We start from the raw sequence: 17902 nt of genomic DNA on the forward strand, positions 1-17902 counted from the left end.
CTGCCTGCTCATGACAAAATAAGCCTATGCCAACATTTTTACATCCAAAAGGCTTGAAGTTGACATACTGGTGCCAGATCCTGATTTTTAGGATTATGAAAAATTGAAGTATTCCTATAACTAATGCCGTACATGTAGAATTTGTAGGATCGGTTCCTTATTCCCCCAAGAGTACGATACTGTTCCAGAAAAAGCAGTCTTGATCCCGTAAGTTTAGAAGCACAACATCCCCTTTTTGGAGTGAAAGGGTAAGCTGTGGTGGAGCTTCGAAACCTGCCACTGAGTACTTCTGGTGGCTGCCTCGCTGCCTGTGGGCGAGTCCACAGCCCACTGGAATTTAATCTGCTTCTCACCTCAGGTGGCAGGGCACGTGTATAACATATCTGTCCTCTTGTCGACCCAGTACATGTAGCAGTGTAATGCCGGCCAGGCACTAAATCTGGGCAGAATTGCTGCTCAGGAAGGTTGGCTTAGTAATAATCATCTGTTACTGTGTGGCGCTGGGAAAGTTTCGCCGGGAAATGCTCACACACAGAAAATAAATGTTTGCATTAGAATAACGGTGTGCTGAGCAGGAAGGCAGCTCTTGCAAGAGTTTCTGCACTGTGGAATGTAAAATGGATGAGGATGGATAGTCACAAGGGACACAGACATCTTGCAGATGAAAGTATCTCCTATTATCAGCACCTTCTATTGTTGCTATACTAATTGTATCTGTCATGCACTTTTAAAAGTACATAGAGGGCAGTCATTTGCATTTGACTAGTTTTTCACGTGCATGCAGCATGGGCAGAGGCACTGCGCAGCAGCTGCTCTTCAGCAGAAAATGGGGAATATGGATTTGCCCTTTTTTAAAGACAGGCTTTTATTGAAAGCCATTTTATTCCTTTTGTGTGTGACACTTTGGGTTACTATTTTCCATATTTAAGTTTGGAGACATAAGTGGCAATTGCACCTGACAGAAGAAAGATGCTGGTGGAGTATGTATTTTATTCCTTTGCATTTTTTTGTGCTCTTATTGTTTCATTGGAGCCGTAAAATACTAGTGGGACGCATGTATTCTCTTGGGCCATTTATTAGCTTCATTTCTACCTACGAGTTTTTCAGTCTTGTGTTTGGTTTCACAAGCTGGTAATCAATTTCATTCATTTAAAATACATGCAGAGCACCTATCACATACTGTTAATCACCTTGCTGAGGTGACCCAGGCTCTTTGGAGATTAATCTGGCCAAAAATTCACCCCCAAGTCTTCAACAGATGCAAAGTGATGCAACGAAATGGCCTGAATTTGCGAAGAGGCCGGCATCAAATCACAGTGTTTAAGAAGCCCAGGAGCAGGTAACTCTTCCCTCTTACATTTACACAGTGAACTATGGCTGCAAACACAAATGAAGAATATTGAGTGTGTGGTTCTAACCTCATGCCATGCTGGGACATCTGCCAGCCCTGCTTTTTCAGGTTTCTTCATCCATGTAGTGGTAGTGATAGGGATACTTGCCTTCCGTCACATACAAACAGGCTATGGGGACTTCTGGTAGCAGTCCCCACACCACCTACCTTTTCTCCATGTGTCCTGCACCCTCCAGTCCATTGCAGCACCTCCTTTGCCCTTACTGGTTATAGTCTCCACTAATTATTGACTCCAAGACTGCATCTGCATTTGGGAGGAACTTCATGTAAACATCCAAGAAGATCTCTCTCTGTTATTGTTTGAAAGTCATTAGGGTTTCCTTTTGCCATTATACCTTCAACCCCCTTAGCTGAGAGGCATGGTGATTCACCCTCTTTCTGTCCACATCCGTAATCTATATAATTCACAGGGTAGGGAACAGGCTTTTTGTGCTACACAGATAGATAAAGTCCTAATTTTTTTGGCAGTAGACTTTACAGCAAGCAATAAGGACCATCCACTACTGCAAAACATGGCATAAGGAAAGCAGTTCTCACCTTAAGGAAAAAACACACTGTCTGAACCAGTGTCTTTTGTGAGTGCACCCCCTGAAGCTGGCAGGTTTCACGACCTTGGTTTAGCTCATTAGCCTCCCTACAAGGAAACACATTGCAGAAATAGCAGCATCCACCAAGCAGGCAATGCACAGCCCCACCTGCCAGGTGATCTGGGTGAAGCATGCAGTATTGTGGCATGGAGGAAGAAGAACCAGCCAGGAGCAGAGAGGGGAAGTATTTCCTTCAGCTGGCACTGCTACCAAAACTCAAGCACTGGAAAATGCCAATTCAAGAAGGAGGCTGAATGGCTTTGGTGCATCACGCTGGAAACAGTCAGAGGCAGGAGGGGGAGAATGCCTGCCTTGGGGGGAGAGGCTCTCTGGTCAAGTCTTCCCTTGCTCAAAGAAGCTGACTTTCTTCGTTCTTGTAAATAAGACAAAATTGCACCCCGGGTGCCTGGCTCCATTAAGCATTTCTCTAACTGGAACAAGTGCTCAAGACCCCAACATTTCAACAAGCTGCTTAACACATCAAAAAGCAGGAACAGCTCCCAAGCCTGGAGTCACCGAAGAGCTCTTGCCTGGGGAATTTATAAAGCTGTTCCTGCTGGGAAAACATGGACTGCCTGGACTCTGCAGCGGAAGATGAAGTCACACTTCCAGCATCAGATTTGTTAGTGCGGGAGACCAGAACCTTTGCAAAGATGCTCAGCTCATTTTGCTCTGTTACCAGCGTAGGATTGGAATAAATAAACTATTCAGCTATTCCCCTTGCTTGGCAGTACCAAAGCAATTTGGAAAGCAAGAGGGACTGGAGCTTTATCCACTTACATGAACTGTGAAAAGACGATGAGCTTTGAAAAGCAGCCCACACCTCTGTAATGCTTGCAAACAGTGAGGAGTGGGCCCCCTTCTCCTCTCCCATGATGCACACCCTTCTGTTAAATTACTTTTTTTATTTTTATTTTTTTTTTATGTGCAATCTGAAGGCCAGGCAGCTCCTTGTGTTTTAGTCTTTAGCTCACATGACAAGATGGTCCCTTGGTCCCTTCTGAACACCTCTGGCGGGAGGGAGCCCCTGAATAAATGAGCTACTGACTGAAGCATCCTTTCATGCTCCTGTGGGGCGGTTCGACTGCACGAGGGTTGAACGCGCAGCCAGAGCACTGCTGGGGCTCTGTATTCACACTTTGTTCTTCTCCTCTCTCCCCCAGGCTGATCCTGTGAAGTACTGAGCCCTCCTGGAGCCAGTGGGAGTTAAAAAACGCTCAATATCCTTCCAGCTTTGGCTACTTCATAATATAGCCATTAATGTATGCACAGCCTATTTTTAGAGTCTGTTACATGTTTTCTGGGTAAAAAAACTGTTTGAAAGACCCTTTCCTCTCCCCAGACATTGACATTGAATTTGATTTAATAGAAGAGCCTGAAATTCTTTCCATTAAAAAGTATATTATAAATGCTCATGGAGCTGTAACTGCAGTTGAAAGCTAGGTATATTCCTGCCAAAGGGTAAACTTGCTTCATCTAATAGGGGAATATTTCTAGGGGAACAATTTACCCTTTATGAGCTTTCTTCCTAGAGACAACATAGAAAGTATGCCTTCACTATGTTTCGAGCAGAACAAAATAAATTAAATACACCTGCAGGTACACTAACAAAAAGCACCAGCATGAAAATAGCCAAGACAAAATTTATCTGCTTTTTCAGTCTCTCAGCCTAATGCAATCAACCAACTGGGCAATGCAAGGTCTGCAGCACTGGGATTTGGTATGGGTTGTAATGATCCCTTGTATGGCCTAAGACTGCAAATTCGTATTGCACATCGAAATAGAAAGCCCTAAAGTGTTCAGCAATGACAAGCATTATTATTCTGAGTCTGCAGAAGGGGAGACAGCCACAGAGCAGAGAAAGCAGCTTGCCTAAGCCCGCAAAAAGAGGTTGTCCTAGAGGTTAAAATATTTGTAGCACTTGGCACATGGACTTGTATGCAACCCTTAGAGAACATACTGTTTTGCAGGGGGAAAAAAAAAAAAAAAAAAAGCACATTGCATATGTCCACTAGACTCATAAATGCAAAAGTGAACCATTTACACATACTAAGAAGGCATGGGTTTTTGTTGTTTTCCTTTTTTTTTTTTTTAACCATGAATTAGCTCTAATGCTTCCCCCCCCCCTTTTTTTTTTTTTTTTTTTTTTTTTTTTTTCTCTTTGTAGTGAAGAAAAATTATCCAGTTTAAAAATGGTGTGCTGAGGATAATAAATTCAAGCTGGGCATTTTTTTGCTACTGTTGTTAGTAACTGGAACAAATTCTTCCTTTGCTTTCCCTGCACCACCCTAGGATAAGTCATTGGCCTTGTTTTAGATGCTGAAACCTCTGGCTGTATCCGAACTGGTGATAAGTCTCACTGAAAACATACGAGCCATCCAGCTGAACTGCAGTACCCTGCTCTTGCACTTAAAATTAAGGGCACGTTAAGTGCTTAGCTATGTGAATATGGAGCCCTTCAACACCTGCCCATGGCAAGGAGAAGCTCTCAATGACAGAAACGCATGAGGAAGTTGCAGCAACAGGAATGCTGAGTATGAAAGAAATGCAGGATTGGACCCCGAGCCTGACGAACAGGTATGACTGAATTGCATTCATTCACGTAGCTGCATCCGTAAGATACAGCTCATCAGTGTTTATGCTTCAAATGCTTCAAGTCAAAACAAGCGTGAGTGATTTGATGTGTCTACATGGCGTAATTAGAGATGTAAACAACGGCTGCCGTTGCAGAAACTAGAGCAATATGCTAAGTAACTACCTGAGTTATTTCAGTCGAGCTATATTCTGCATCATTAGTGTAATTACAGGAATAAAATTCAAGCCCATCATACCTTCGGTAGTTCAGCTTGTGTATTGTATAACAACCTGTTCTTCAATTTTTGTGATGTTTCTTCCCCTATCACCAGGGTGGCCCATGCTCTCCCCCATTTTTAGCTGTCTAAACCACAAAGGAAAGATCCACTAATGAAAACAAGGTTAATTATGCTTTCATCAGAATGTTTTCAGAAGGGATTCCTTCTGAGAAACACTAGACTGGGGAGTCCATTCATTCTGCTCCCTTCTGCCACAAAAAATAAAGTAAAACCACACAATGAATGTCTCTATTTATGTTTCAGAGTTCTTTTCATGCCAAATGTGTCTATGTGAATGTACCAAACACAAATGGAGCATTAATAATATATGACTATTTTTCCTTTTTCCTTTTTTTTTTTCCTCCTATATTGCTCAGCACTCTATTTTTCTAACTCTTCCCGAGAGCAAGAAGGAAACCATTTCCCTGCCCCCTACTTCTTTGTTTCTTTTTCTTCTTATTCAGGAAGGGGCTTGTAGTGAATCTGCTAGGACTATTGTGCTATATTCATCGCTGTTACTTAGCGCAGCTCATGTGTGAGTCGAGGCTCTTTTCTCTATGAGAAAAGATATTTCCCTTTATAGCACTGTAAGTCAATTACTGTGTTGGCCTTATGTATTTTTCCCTTTGAACCAGACATATGATAAGTACTATCCCTAAAGCCCTTTTATTATTTATCATGTTATAAAAAACGGAGTACCTTGAACATGTGTATGGTTCCTGTATATGCTACACTCACTGAAGAAGGTAGTAGCACCTTCTTATAAGCAAAGGGCAAGATCTAATGGACAACTCTTGTTATTCTCAATATAAGGAGGTTAAGAAAGCACCTACAAAATTTTTGTCCTTGCATAGGTCAGTGATGTTTTGTTCCTTAATAAATAAAATCATTAACTTTGACCAAGGGTTGACTCTCAGCTGAACACACTGTGAAGCCTCAAAGGAACATGAAGAATGACGCAAGAGGCACACCATGGTTTTAGTACAGATGATTTTTGGAAGAACAACCTCTACCCATGATAAAAGCCTTTGGCTTTGATTGTACAATTGCTCCAAGCATAAAAAAACATAGGGTTGCAACACTAAAGGTATTTTGTTTGTTTTATTTTGAAGAAAGTGGAATGGAAAGCCAGTGGGAATTGTTCCCATACAGTTCAGGTATACAGCTCACTGCACTCCAGCTTAAGTTTCCAGCACAGTCAGGCTCAAATTAGGCCAGCTAAAAACCTACAGAAGCCTTCTGGTTTTCAGCACAAAATATTGTCATGTCCCATGGGCCAGAACCAACAGACTCTGTAACATGGTGCACCGATCCAACTTACTTTGTGGGACAGGAAGGGTCTATACAGTCCTTGTCAAAAGTACAAGTCCTTGGTTGCTCCTGCAAGCAGAGGCTATGCTAATGCAATATCCTACTGCAAGATTACTGTAATTCCACTGCCTGTCTACTTTGGGCCTTTCCAGTGCAGTTTTAGCAGTTTTTTATGAGCCCAATGCAGTCCTTAGTCCAAGACCATTTCTTCAGTCGCTTCAGTGAAACTAAAACAAATATAAATTAATTGTATTAGAAGTTTGCAGTTGTGCATACAATCATTGACCACAGGAAACATCTGGAAATTAAGAGAGTTCAAGGAGCTCTCCCCAGACAGGACTAGGTTTTAATGGTAACAGTTCAAAAAAATGTGACTTAAAAAAATTAAAGATGCTATATAATGGGTAAGCAAAGAACGATGTCATACAGATGTCTCATGGAAAATACATATCATTAATAAGCAAAATTTTAAAAAATAACAAAAGAAGAAATTGAAAATATATAAAGATGAAAGCAAAAGGTTTTCTGAAGAAATCTAGTAGGGAATTTAGCAATGAGGTCTGAAAGTCTTTCTTAACTTCAGTTCAGGGACTGAGTCAAAGAGTTCTTTGCAACCTCTGTAGATGGGAACCGCTACATGAACAGAGGTTCAGTGCTGCAGGAAGACCATCATGGTGCCAGACGCTTCTTTTATCCCAGACTACAGCAGCTTACACAGTATCATGATTTAAATGATTTAATTATGTAAGTAAATAAATGGGATAATAAAGCTGTATCTTATTGTAAATACGGCATAAATTGCATCTTCTGGCTGGTTTGTGGATCAGTCTGATTCTTCAGTTGTTGCCTGGAAAAAAAAAAAAAAAAATAAGGCTTGTTTTTCTTTTCTACTGCTTAGGTTTCTCTGCTTGCTAATTCTCCATTTGCATAACTGAAGCAGAGGTGACAAAAACTGCCTGGAATGGTTACTTGTTGCTGCTAAACCATGACTCACATTTTTTTCCCTCTAATATTTAGTGAACATCCTATGCTAGTTCTTCTGTTATCTCAAAGTAACCGCTATACTTAGGCCTACTAAAAAAAGTTAATATTAAATGAGAGGTATATACAATTAGCTAGATGTTTCTTCTCCAAATGAGATGTAAATTCCACTATTAAGTGCAATTTTCCTTGAATTGCATACTTTCAGAAACCCATTTGACAGTGTAGATTCCCAGTGCACGCTTTGTTTCAAAAAAGTAATGGCTCTGTGAGGATATGTTCTCTTTGCCTTTCAATTGCTTTCCCATAACATCTGTGATCCAAACAACACAATACTGCTCATGGAGTGCACCTCCCAAACAAAACAATCTAAAATAAAAGCACTGCTAACATTTTAATAATAGTGTTTGCTCACAGGGTCCCAAATGCAAAGAAAGATTTTTTTGTTGTTGCTGCAAGAATTTTCTAATCATTCAGCCTGCAGGACTGTATGGGAATAGAGGAGGAAACAGCCTTCGGGAGGACTGTATGCCATGGAAAATGCCTTCTCCCTCAGCCATAAAGATATTCCCCTCAAGAACTGGAAGCTTCTCTGCATCCAAGCATTTTAGAGTGACATAACTGCACAAGCCCAACTTCATCAGTGCAAATCTCCAGGAAGCTCTGATTGCACCGATGTAAAGGCATGTGTCAGCACAATTAAACACAGGTGCCAAGTAAGCCCATGCAGAAGTAAGCACAGAATCAGAGTTTTATCACAAAATGCTTCAGTGGGGCCACAAAAGTTTTCTTTTCCTTCCTAAAAAGTAGGGGCCAGGAAGGATCTCGGGAAGACAGAGGCATTTGCATAGATGAAAAAGAGATGAGAGACCCTGGAAAGACCTGCAGGGAATAAGAAAACTGACAGTCTAAACCCTCAAAAGCACAGCAGCTTTCTTGTCTTTTTAGCTGCACAGAAAAATCAATGCTAGGGCCCTATCCTGAAAGGAAACAAGAAACACAAAGGCAGAACAGCATAACTATCTGCCATCTGCTTGGGGGGAGCTGTCAGTCGCATGCTTTGCGATAGGTGCTGGACTGAAGGAAGCCTGTCCTTCTGGCAGGTGGGGCAGCCACAAGCTTTTGCTCTCACCTTGTCTCGGCTCACAAAAAATACGTTCTTTCAAGCAAGAAATTGAATCACAGAATCACAGAATTTTCTAGGTTGAAAGAGACCTCAAGGTCATCGAGTCCAACCTCCAACCTAACGCTAACAGCCCTCCACTAAACCATATCCCTAAGCTCTACATCTAAACGTCTTTTGAAGACTTCCAGGGATGGTGACTCCACCACTTCCCTGGGCAGCCTGTTCCAGTGCCTCACAACCCTTTCAGTGAAGAAGTTCTTCCTAACATCTAACCTAAAACTCCCCTGGCTCAACTTAAGCCCATTCCCCCTCGTCCTGTCACCAGGCACGTGGGAGAACAGGCCAACCCCCACCTCGCTACAGCCTCCCTTGAGGTACCCATAGAGAGCGATAAGGTCGCCCCTGAGCCTCCTCTTCTCCAGGCTGAACAAGCCCAGCTCCCTCAGCCGCTCCTCGTAGGACTTGTTCTCCAGGCCCCTCACCAGCTTCGTCGCCCTTCTCTGGACGCACTCAAGCACCTCGATGTCCTTCTTGTAGCGAGGGGCCCAAAACTGAACACAGTACTCGAGGTGCGGCCTCACCAGAGCTGAGTACAGGGGGACGATCACCTCCCTAGCCCTGCTGGTCACGCTGTTCCTGATACAAGCCAGGATGCCGTTGGCCTTCTTGGCCACCTGAGCACACTGCTGGCTCATATTCAGCCGACTATCCACCATCACTCCCAGGTCCTTCTCTGCCTGGCAGCTCTCCAACCATTCCTCTCCCAGCCTGTAGCTCTGCTTGGGGTTATTGCGCCCCAGGTGCAGGACCCAGCACTTGGCCTTGTTGAACTTCATGCAGTTGACCTCAGCCCATCGGTGCAGCCTATCCAGATCCTCCTGCAGAGCTTTCCTACCCTCAAGCAGATCGACACACGCACCTAACTTGGTGTCATCTGCGAACTTACTGAGGGTGCACTCGATGCCCTCGTCCAGATCATCGATGAAGATATTAAAGATATTAAAGAGGAGCAACTTCCCTCTTTAGAATGGCTTGATTCCCACCACGTGCCAGAAAATAAATAAATAAATAGAAGTCCAAAGTAGTTAGAAACATAAGTACACACACACACACATATATATACATATATATATATATACATATATTATATAGCCAGCCCCTTGCACAGCAGCTGAGTAAAACAAGTGAAACTTCCAACTTCCTCTTCTCCCCAGTTTTCATCTTATAAAGGCATGCGTGGGGGGAAAGACTCAACTGCCTCCTAATTGTTCCCTGGCTTCCTGTCAGAAAAATCCAGGCCTAAATCCCAGGAAACTTGTCATTCCCTGTCTGAGGCAGAGCTCAGAAGAACAATAGCTGGCTACAGTCAACAGCAGCAGAGACTTAAACGTTTGCATTGCATTACACTACTGAGAAGTGCCACTGTATAACAGCAGCACAGGACACTTACAGTAGACATGTATTAGTAAGTCTAAGTACTGAAAATCACCAACTAATTTATCTTTTAGCTTCTCTGATGATTGCTAGTAAGAATTATCTCCCTTTAAAAAGCACCACCACCAGCAAACAGATGGATAGAATAAAAAGGTCTACAAAGAAATTCATCATAGTGCAAAACCATGGCACAGTGCGGTTTAAAAAAGCAGCGCTCACTATTCCCAAAGCCATCATTTCTCATCTTCATTTCAGCTCCAAGGACTGATGATGCTATAATGCCTAAGATGGTGAAAAGAGGGTGGCCCTTGAGTCATTATTCTCCATATCCTTCTCAGTGCTATCTCACAGCTTCTAAATTTATTAGATTAGCAGTTTCTTTTGAGATAAGCCCAAAACTTGTTTATCCTGAGGCACTAAAAGTAGTTTTCCAAAGCCATATTTGGTACTCAAATGAGTTGGCCTGATATCTCCAGAAAAAGCAACCCTTCTCTGTCTCCTGGAGCAATGGGAGTTGTCCAGCGTGGCAGACAGGGCCTGTACATCTAGCCCCTCAAATGGTTGTTACTGGCAGGCAAGAGGCCATAGAATATGACTGAGGGAGATAAATATCAGAGTACTTCATAGGCTCTATCCTTCCAGAAAGTCGCCATTGTCTTGAGCTTACTTTCCACCACTGTCAGCATAAAACTATTAAAAATGCATAATTTATTGCAGATTGCTTCAATATAGCTGAAAAGATCATCCCTGTAAAGGTCTCCGTCTTCAAATCCTGCACAGATTTCCTCTAACAGCAAAGGACATTAAAAAAATTAGAAGAAAGAAGTAGGAGATTTGAGACTAACGTATTTGAGAAGAAGGTGAAGTGTCATCTCTTATTTTTCTCTCATGTTGCTGACACTCAGTTGAGTCTCTCACTCTCCACTGGGAACATCCAAGATGTCACCCATTTGGAAACTTGAAAAAACAATTCTGAGAACAATGAACAGGACTGGAGGCCCAAATCCTGTTTGATTGTCTGGCTTTAACACAGAACTGCACATAGAATCAGCCCATTCTTCAAGAAAGCATGATGTACAAACACGGTTGTATAAGCCTCAGTGGATTCCTTGGGGAGATCCAGTCAAAACACAGCACGTCAGGTAAATTAAGAGGTCAAGCAGAACACATTCTCTGTTCTGGTGAGAACTGGGAGGTTTAATGATCTAACTCTCTCAAAAGCAGACTGCTTACTAGAAGCATCTCTGCATATGAATGTCTAGTCTACCCACAGGCAATCAAGCTTGACCAAGTCATACAGCTTAAAAATGTCAAGATCACCAAGGAAATTCTGTGGGGAAAAAAAAAAAAAAAAAAAAAAAGAAAAAAGAATAAAACCCTTATTGTCCTATTACTACAAGGCTTTCTTTCTTCCATTGTTAAAGTAATTCATTTTGTATAGATTTAACAAACTAAATCTTAAAGTTCCTCCTAAACCAGACTTGGATCCAAGCTACGCTGTACGTTAGTTGGTGTAACCGAGATCAGAATTCAGACTTCCATTCTTCGTCATTCCATACCAGGCAGGTTCCCCTCTCCTTCAGAATAAAGCGTAGGTGTTAGTTACAGAATTAAGGATTCATCTCTATGTATGCAATGAGAAGTGCATATTTTACAGTACTTTTTACCTCATTAAAGATACCATGGTATTTCTGAAAAGTGATGGTGACTCTTACAACCAGTGACCATTTTAGAAATGGAAGTATCACTACGTTGCTTTGCTTTCCCTAATAGGATCCTGAGCATGCAGTAGAAACTCCCTGCGTGCGTCTCAGTCTCCCATGGAGATCATTAACAGAGATCATTACAATTTTCAATAGAAGCACGTCACCACCCTTCTCTTCTCAAGGACAGGAAAGACCACTGGAAGGAACTCATCACAGTTATTAGGCCACAGGCTTCTTATGCTCAGAAAGGGCCACTGAGCTCTTAACTCCTTGAAGAAAGGGTCTACAGAAAGCTCAAAGGGAGGAAAGGTGGCAGCTGGGGCTGCCTGGCCAGAAGCTGTGCTGCTGTGAAGGCCCTGGGGTGGTGGTGGGCTGTGAGCTGGGCAGAAGGCCCAGCATGGCAGCCAGGAAGGCCCACAGCATCCCAGGCTGCACCAACAGCACCTCAGGCAGCAGATTGAGGGCAATAGTTATTCCCATTTTCTTGGCACTAAATTAGACTGGAATATGCATTCAGTTCTGGCCCTCGGGACAAGAGGGAGGATGATCGTGTAGGGCAAGTCCAGGTGACTGGGGCACAGGCCAGTGAGGAGAGGATGAGGCACCAGGGCTTGTTCAGCCCAGAGAAGAGACAGCTTCAGGAACCTGAGAGCACCTCTGAGAAGAGATGAGAAGGAAGATGCACAGCACAGAGACAGTAGCCACAAATTGAAAAGGGTAGAAGGGGGAAAATTGCCCACTGTGACAGTCAGACAGCAGCTCAGTTTGCCCAGACAGGCTGTGCAATCTCTGTCCTTGGAGGTTTTCAGGACCTGACTGGACAAAGTCCTGAGCAACCCAGTCTGATCTTATCACTAATCCTGCTTTGGGAAGGAGGTTGGACTAGAGACCTACTGAGGTCCTTTCTAACTTAAATCATTTTATAGAAAATTACAAAGCAATAAAAGATGCAAAATATCTACACAAACAAGTAAAAATCCACCCTTTTTCACAGTAGATCTGCAAAGTTTTAGGAAGCAGGACTTTTCAGATGTGATGTATAAAAACAAAACCAAACAACCTCCCTCTTTCTCAGTCTGTAATATTGAGCTATTACATTAAAATCTACTCCAGATATCATTATCTGACTTGTAAACTTTGTTCTGACTAGTCACTTCAGAGATTAATGCATCTGGGATTCAGAAGAAAGAAATCCCTCCTTTCTTCTGGCAGGTATTCATAGCAAAGCAAAGAAGGGAGTATATTATTAAAGCTTAACTGCTGTTTAAGCTTTTGAAATAGGACTTTTGCCTGTTTCTTCCAAGAAAATCCCTTCTCCCTTGCCCTACAAACATAAAAAACAGACTAAATCCACCAGTGTCATCCAGAGAGATTCTTATCCTGTTTACACTGGCCGGGGTCTGAATAGTTCCCCAAGAAAGAAATTCATCTCAATATACACCACTGTGACTGAGAAATGCACGACCTAATGAATTTCATCATAAACAACCATACAAGAAAGAAGAAAAAAAACAGGCTAGGTGTTTTTTAAGAAGACTGAAAAGGCATTAAAAGAAAGCAATTAGTGAATATCATTCTTTGTTGGCACAAGGCAAAAGTAGGAAGCTGCATAACACTCTCAGCTCCTAAATCTGCACGACATGTAAGCCAAAGGGGTCCACGGCCAAAGGGTTCTGGTGGGACCTGAGCCAGGGAAGCCTGCTCCACAGGGACTTCTGAAGTCTTCTCAGCTACACAAGAATAGGCATGAAATGTCCAAAGTGGTTATTGCATGTCCCATCAAAGGGCCAGACAAGGTACTGCCTTCTTAGAGAAATGAAAGGAGTCAGAAACCACTTGCAAGTCATACTGTTGCATTAACTCGTTTGACATTGAAAACTATGGGCCTAGTTTAATTCTTCATAATGACCTAGACTGATGATGACCAGCTTGAGAAAAATGTTCAGGATCTGGTTCCACATGAAGAAAAGTTTTTAACTGGATCTGGGGTGTGTTATAGGTTTTTGATCTAGAAATAATGTCTTTATGGCAACTTCTAGGGTGAAAAGTAAGCTCTGCCTGAAAACCTACCTCATTTAATGCTTTGAAATGCTATACTCTGTTTACAAATTAACTTCTGCTCCTCTTGGGTAATGCACGTTTAAATACTCCTTCATATACATCTGTATTTTAAAAAGGATTCCAGAATGAATCCCTCCCCCTTGCAAGAAAAAAATGCTTTGGGGAATTTGTAGGAGGATTAGAGCTTTAACAACATGTACAATAAAATATTAAAATCATATAATGCCCTTTAAGAAACCAGTCTTTCAAAAAGTGGCATTTTCATTTGTTCTGGTCTTTGGTAGAAAGCCCTGCCCATGAATTTTCTCTGCTTTGAAGTCCTAGCACTTTTGCAAAATAGGAAAAATTGAATTTGGAACATTGGGACTATAATTAAATGCCATCATTCAAAATAAGGGGGAATAAAAAGCACATGCTTCCTTGAGTCTTAAAGCTGTAATGGCCATGACCATAAAGAAGCTGGTAAAGCCTCAGGATAAAATTCCAGCTTTGCTGAAGTTGACAAGGGCTCTACTACAAGATTTCACCCTCGGGATTTCACTTCGAGGACTTGAACCTGGCCTTGTGTGGATTTAGGTCTTCTAGTTTTAAAGATGGCATCGAATTATGCACAACTCCCACAGATCAAATGAAAAAGACCAGGTGTAAAATTCTTCTTTTCCTCTGCCTCACACACATAAAAGGAAATGTTCAAGTCTTTAACTCAGTGAATAATACAGAAATTTTTGATAAATAGAAAATAAATTTCTGTATAAGAAGTTTGCAAGGTATTTTTGTTTTTTTTTTTGTTTGTTTGTTTGCTTGCTTGTTTTTTATAGAAAGGATATATATATATGTTTTACTTCAGAGCAAATGTGGTATTTTTCACTCCAACCAAAGTCATGAACTGGGCTAATGAAGAAACTTATTATACATGTGGACTGCATTCTTTTCAGAAGAGTGCTGTTTTTCTCTAACATACTGCTCTAGACAGGGAAAGATATTCCAGAAACAGAGCTAGTGTTCATAATGAGGGAAGAAGGCCAATGATCAAAAAAGACTGTGTAAAACAAAGATTAAGAATATTCATTTTTATGTATTATAAGATCCTTGGAAATGTAAGAAATTATTAGCACTCAGCAGGTTTGATTCTTTCCTTCCTTGAAATTTTTCCAGCGTGAATTTTTGGATTTCCTACTATCAATCAGTGACAGAAAGAAAGATAAAGAGTAACATTTAAAAAGGGAAATTCCATTGTCCAGTTTTGCTTTGTCTGCAATAAACTTATTGCACAAAAAAGGAAGACAAAGGAAATTGAAAGAAACTGTCTCTTGTAGTGGTGGGAAGCAGAAGAAAACTAAGTGTATTTGCTGGCAACTCCTTGTATACCATCCTGAAGCATAATGTAATAGCAGCTCTAAACTGATTTTAAGGACAATTTCACCTTTGCTATACTGAATCATGAAGGGTGAAAACTTTCATGAATGGTGCTTTGTCCCAGCATACCATATAGGCATGCATAGTGATGCAGTGAAGATCAGTGATCCAGGTCAGACATGATATTTACCACCAGCTTCAAAAGGAAGCACATTTTAACACTACTGCTATCTAGTCTTATCACCTATATTTTGTTAACCATTCATACCCTGCTTGCAAATTATGTTTTGCGTCATGCTTGTAACCCTGTAATTCTGCTTGCATCAGGCCATCTGCCCCAGATTGTTACCACGACCTGCCCAGAAGTAACACGGTTTTGGAAAAGCTTTCTTAGAAGTCTCCCAGGTCATTCCCTTCCATTTCTCCTCAGTCTTGGTGTAGGACTGTAACTACAACCCAAGTGCACCTCCTGGCACATGGCATGCTGTGTAATACAGTACACTGCACTTGATGTATAATTTACCTACTGTTTTGCAACAGGTAATATTATGTTGTTGCTATGTTCTGTTGTGCCCCGAGTAAACCTCGGCAAGATATTACAAACATTTCAATATTAGATTTATTCTTAAAGTTGTTCTCCTTGGGTAGTTATCATGCCCCATAATTTTCTTTCATTTTAAAATACTTTCAAGGATTTAGAACCCAAATGTCCTTGTTGTACCCAAAGAGAATTAAATGTACTGGAAATACTAATGCCTATCACATCACCATCTTCTCTTTTGCCATGTTTATGGTCATTCCCTGCCCTTTGATACACAAGGGATTCACTCCCATGAAAGCAAAACTGGGACGGTATTGAAGGAAAGATTCTCTTGCAGTGCTTTAAATGACACATAACTATTATGGTCAATGACTGTGAGTAACAAGGTAGTCATTTAAGTGGCAATAAACCCTATTTTTGGACAATCTTAACTCTTCTTTGGTCATTTAGACTAATAAATGAAGTAAGATCTTTCCCAGATATCTGTTCCCCCCAAAAACAAGAGACAGAATTTTTTAGATAGGTACACTATAGTATTATTACAGAATGTTGCAATGGATCCCCTAACACTTCCATACTGCTGTTCACCTCTCCCATTGCTGCTCCAGTCCCCTCAGAGGATCGTTTTAGAAGTAAAGGGACCAAAAATGCCTGGATTCAGGATCTTCCACCCTGTAGAATACATCCACAGAGTCTTAACAGTGATATCTGACAAAGCATCAGTACTCAAGAACTTCAATGATTTACTCTAGCTTGAAATTAAAAATAGTCTTTATACCACGTAGTAGCCAGACAGTGTGGTCCAAAAGATCCTAGGGAAGAACAGTATCTACTGCACGCTTCCTGTTGTTGTTTTCACTAAGATTGTGAGGATTTACTATTTGTTTTGTTGTAGTGTAAGACATTCCAAGAAATAATAAAAAGATCAGTGTCTAAAAAAGACAGAAAAAGACTATTCTTATTTGGTGTGCCTAATTTAAAATAAGCAAACAACAACAAAAATGCTTAAGCGTGCTCTTTCCTCATCTTTCTGACATCACTGGATTTTGGCAGCTCGTGTGTTTTTTAAATCCTGTCTGAAAAAAAAAAAAAGCATTTTCCTAATTGGAACCTAAATAGTTCAGAAGGCAAAACTGCTCCCTTGGAGTCCCCTCAAACCTCCACTGTGATGTGTCCCCTGCAAATACAACCACAAATACAATTTTTAGATTATTGGAACAGGACAGCATTCTGCTTTTCTACACCTCAAGTATTGAGTGTAATCAGCCTATTTGTCCTGCTTAATTTAGTCAGTCATAAATGCTGGAGTGGAGGATGACATCTGACTCACTTCCACAGTAATTAATTGTGATTTCATAAAAGCATTGTTATGTTATTTATTCTGGCAGAGGAAGTTGAAATAGATAAATAATAGTTAGCAATTACACATATACCAGCTATAGTCATGCTGTGTACTGGTAAAGCCCTTCAAGGAATCATACAACATCTCATTAAATATGATGATGGAAGATACATAGAAAGCATACGTAAAAAGGTAGCTTAGCAGAGACTAGCATTCCTACTTGCTAGGAACAAGTATAAGCTATAATTCAAGTACAACACTGACAGACACTCCAGAAAGTTAATTCAGAATAAAACACTGAACTAGAATAAAGAAGATCCACCTCCAATTCTCCCCAGGAACAGAGTTTCTCTCAAAACTTTTAACGAGTCTCTTCTAATTTGTATTCTGTGTGAAATTGTTTTCTCTAGTCTAAGAAACTCCAGTGCTTCAGTATTTTCCTTGTTTTATATCAGTGCCAAAGACTCTTCTTAGGGTTAGCAGAGACCAAGCCTGAGTGCCCTGATTCAGATCAAGAACTTAAATGTGATCTTCTGAACTTCAGGATATTTTGTGCAGGTACAAACGAGCAGTTTGTCTACAACATTTGCCTTTGATAATTGCATTCCTTAATGAAAAATCTCATCCCAATATGAGATTTTATAAATCTCATATTATTTAAAAATCTCATTCCCACCTCTAACATTTTAGAAGCATTGATAGTCAGAAGTCACACTTCAGTTCAATTTCTCCAGACGTAGGCAACATTTCTTTTGGTGTCTTTACAATGCACAGCACCATGAAGGAGGCATTCAGTTGTGCTAAGTCAAAACACTCCAGATGTCAGCATGTTCAGGAATACAGCCTCACTTATGCTGTCTGCAGAGCAGAGCCAAGTTTAGGACACTATGGTCCTAAATGATCCTAAATATGCCGATATGCAGCAGATCATTAATCTGTAGGTTATCTTGGTGAAACTGTTTGAGAGACCAAACACATCTGTCAGGCCAAACAGCAGACTGGATCAGGTAAAAGAAGAAAGCCTGTGTTTGTAAAGAAGGTGGCTTCACCTTTCTGGTTTCATAGCATGACTCCACAAGCAATTGCATCTGGCTCCTGTTTGGAACAGGAGAGCAGCAGAAACAAACCACACTCTAATTTAGTGGCTTCATTGCTGGGACTGATCCTGTATTCTAATTTTGTTTTAGTCAGCAG

At 41.1% G+C, this 17902-nt stretch overlaps 1 long non-coding RNA gene across 2 annotated transcripts in view; it reads right to left on the minus strand.

Moving 5' to 3' along the window:
- Positions 1-6482: 6482 nt before the first annotated feature.
- Positions 6483-17902, minus strand: part of LOC309874880 — a 47588-nt gene continuing 36168 nt past the window's right edge. For both annotated transcript variants that reach the window (XR_014316933.1, XR_014316934.1), the window contains exon 4: positions 6483-7008. This is a non-coding gene — a long non-coding RNA (uncharacterized lncRNA). The remainder of the gene's footprint in view (positions 7009-17902) is intronic.

This window comes from Aythya marila (assembly GCF_965140915.1).
Source record: "Aythya marila genome assembly, chromosome: 2".
In the NCBI taxonomy this organism is placed as follows: domain Eukaryota; kingdom Metazoa; phylum Chordata; class Aves; order Anseriformes; family Anatidae; genus Aythya; species Aythya marila.